The 3,890-nt window shown below is 33.9% G+C and overlaps 1 non-coding gene across 1 annotated transcript; it reads right to left on the bottom strand.

Moving 5' to 3' along the window:
* Positions 1-3,548: 3,548 nt before the first annotated feature.
* On the bottom strand, positions 3,549-3,655 carry LOC121221479 (small nucleolar RNA R71). Its single transcript, XR_005918871.1, has one exon. It is a non-coding gene; the product is annotated as a small nucleolar RNA R71 (small nucleolar RNA).
* Positions 3,656-3,890: the final 235 nt, after the last annotated feature.

Below are 3,890 nucleotides of genomic sequence, written 5' to 3' on the forward strand. Positions count from 1 at the left end.
TTTGACTAATGCTCCTGCGGCATTCATGGACTTGATGAATAGAGTATTTCAGCCATATTTAGATCGATTTGTTTTGGTATTCATTGATGACATCCTGATTTATTCACTAAACGAGTCAAATCATATCGAACATTTAAGAGTGGTGATGTTAATTTTGTGTAAAAAACAATTATAAGTGAAATTCAATAACTGCGAATTCTGGCTATGAGAAGTTGATTTTCTGGAACATGTTATATCTGCTAATGGAATCAAGGTTGATTCAAATAAAGTATCTGTGATTGTTGATTGGAAAATGTCGAAAAATATTTCTGAAGTTCAAAGTTACTTACGATTAGTTGAATACTATCGGCGATTTGATAAAAACTTCTCGATCATTACTTTACCTATACCAGGTTTATACAGAAAAATGTCAAATTTGTTTGGTTTGATAAGTGTCAAAAGAGTTTTGATCAGCTGAAAAACATGTTAACAGAAGCTCTCAATGGTTTGGGTTGCATGTTAATGCAGTTAGGGAAAGTAGTAGCTTGTGCTTCTCGGCAGTTAAAACCACATGAAAGAAATTATCCTACTCACGATCACGAGTTGGCCACGATTGTTTTCACTTTGAAGATATGGAGGCATTATATATCCGATAAGAAATGTCATGTGTATACTGATCACAAAAGTTTGAAGTATTTAATGACACAGAAGGAACTGAATCTATGACAGCGACATTGGTTAGAGCTATTGTAAGATTAAGATCTGGTTATTGATTATCATTCGGAAAGGCTAATGTGGTTGCGGATGCACTTAGTCTAAAATCATCATTGTTTGCGCTTCGAGTGTTGAATGCTCATTTAGCCCTGAATGGCGATGGTTCTGTACTGATAGAGTTAAGGACTAAACCCTTGTTTCTATAATGAATTCGGGAGTTACAAAATGACGATCCGAAGTTGATTATGAATTGAAACTTGGTTCAAGATAATTTGATTACTGAATACAATATTGGTGATGATGGCACATTGTATTATCGCAATAGAATTTGGGTTCCGAATAATTTAAATTTGAAACGTGATATTCTACTAGTGGCTCACACTAGTACATATTTCATTCATCCTAGTAGCACGAAGATGTATTGTGATTTGAAACAGATGTACTAGTGGTCGGGTATGAAACATGAGATTTGTGAATTCGTAGCTAATTTTTTTTATTTGTCAGCAGGTAAAGGCAGAGCATTATGTACCGTCGGGATTATTATAGCCTATTATGATTCCTAAGCCAAAGTGGGAGCGAGTCACGATGGATTTTTTATCTGATTTGCTTGCAACTCCGAGAAAGAAAGATTCGATCTGGCTAATTGTTGACAGACTGGCTAAGTCGACACACTTTATTCCAGTTAGAATAGATTACTCACTTGAAAGGTTAGCAGAATTACATGTGTCAGCGATTGTAAGATTACATGAAGTTCTGACATCTATTATTTTTTATCGTGATTCAAGGTTTACATCAAGATTTTGGAGTAAACTTTATAAGGCTTTGGGCATTAATCTCAATTTCAATACAATGTTTCATACTCAGATGGACTAGCAATCAGAAGGAGTAATATAGATTCTGGAAAACATGTGATAAGCTGTAAAAGTAACATCTTTTTAATCTCATTCTTAATGCTTTTTTGATTGATTAATGATGTAAATTAGTAAATATGATGCTCCTAATCCTTTAAATTCATGTTTCTATACTTAGGAGAGCATTTGGGAGCCAAAGGATCGAAAAATGAGCCAAAACTGGACGAATAAAGCAGTTTTCAAGATCCATACGGCCTGGGCATGGCATGTGGCCAGCCCTTATCGATATCGCACCTTGTTTCCCAAACACGTAGGAAAAACTAATTTTTAGGCTTTCTGAGCATTCTAAAGTCTATAAATATCAATTAGAAGAAGATTTAAGAGAGCACTTAGAGAAGATTGAAGAAATCACTCGAAAAACACCATTGGAGCCAACTCAGAAGCAGATCTCCTTCAAGATTGAAGATCTCCTTTTAACTTCTTTCGAAGTTTTATTGAATTTCTTTATGTCTTGTAGTTTTTCTTACTTTGAGATGTTTTCATTTCAGATTATGAACTATATTATCTAGATATCTAGGGAAGATGAAACCTATGGTGAATCTTAATATTTTATTTCTAATTTACATGATAAATACTTGATTTTTGTTCTCAATTATGTATGTTTATTTTGTGTTTTAATATTTTTGGGATGTTAATTCATGTTTAATGCTTTTATTTCAGTAGAGAAAAAGTCTCTATTTCAGAGCAGATCTGGCATAATTGAGTGGAGTTACATGCAATCCTAGAAATAGGACGACACAAATCTATCGGATTAGAGTCAAATCTTAGGGGAATCCATAGATCGAGTTAATGTGACAATAGTGGTTTTAATTAGAAAGAGATTTCAATTAATCAATCTAGACTTAGTTGTTCATACTCTCGATAGTGATATTAACATAATTTAGGGATTTCTACGGATCAAGACACAAGTGAATAAATCGTTTAATTTAAATTTAGAATAATAGGTGAAGTCTAGGTAGATTCTTTCCTAGGTATTGTCTTTCTCATTGGTTGTCCTTGATTATTTTCCCATTTCAGTCTCTGTTGCATTTGTAGTTAAATTATATTAGTAAATTTAGATTAAAAACCATCACTTCAATTTATCGGCTAAATAATAGAAAAACGATAATTACTAGTACTTTTAGTCCTCGTGGATACGATATTCCCAACTCACCATAACTATACTATTGTTCGATAGGTGTGCTTCCCTTTGTCTTAATTATAGTTAGTTTAGTGACTATCAAAGTTTTGATGCCATTGCCGGGGTGTAAAATATTAGGAACACTTGATTTTTATTAATTTATCCATTTATTTTTATTGCATTTTCTTTTTGTTTTTAGTTTCATTTTTTTTCTAATTTTTATTTTATTTGCTTATGTTAGGTTCCTTTAGTTTTTTACTAGAAGAAACCCATCGAGGCCACTATTATTTGATAGCGGAATTGCAAGTACAACTCGTAGAAATCATAGAGAAGTAAGGCAGAGTCGACAAAGTATAGTAGACGAGCAAGAGGGTGTTATCATTATTACCGAGGAGATGGGTGATAATTAGAATAATCAACTACCTCCTGCAGTTGCTGCAAATCTAGATCCTGCTCCTCGTACTATATACGATTATGCCAAGCCCACTCTAACTGGGGCTGAATTGAGTATTATGAGACCTACAATTGCTGTGAATAATTTCGAACTGAAGCTGAACACTATTCAAATGATACAACAATTTGTTCAGTTCGATGGTTTGCAAGACGAAGATCCAAATACTCATTTGGTTAATTTTTTGGAAGTCTGTGATACTTTCAAGATAAACGACGTTTCTTATGATGCCATTCGCTTATAATTGTTTCCTTTCTCTTTGAGGAACAAAGCCAAACAATGTTTAAATTTTTTACCTTCAGGTTCTTTTACCACATGGATTCAAATGACTGAAAAATTCCTACTGGAGTATTTCTCACCAGCTAAGACAACCAAGTTAAGGAATGATATCTCTTCCTTCATTCAGATCGACTTAGAGACCCTATATGATGCATGGGAGAGGTATAAGGATTTATTTAGAAGGTGTCCTCACAATGGGTTACCTGTATGGCTACAGGTTCAAACTTTTTACAATAGTTTGAATCCCTCAACTAGGTAGTTGATCGATGCAGAAGCCGGTGGTACTCTAAACAATAAAACACCTTAAACGGCTTATGAGTTTATAAAGGAGGTGGCACTGAATAATTATCAATGGCAAGTCATGAGGACAAAGCTAATGAAAGCAGTCAGTGTTTTTAACTTAGATGCGGTCACCATGTTACCGAATCAGGTAGAA

This window comes from Gossypium hirsutum, chromosome D09 (genome assembly GCF_007990345.1).
Source record: "Gossypium hirsutum isolate 1008001.06 chromosome D09, Gossypium_hirsutum_v2.1, whole genome shotgun sequence".
Lineage (NCBI taxonomy): Eukaryota > Viridiplantae > Streptophyta > Magnoliopsida > Malvales > Malvaceae > Gossypium > Gossypium hirsutum.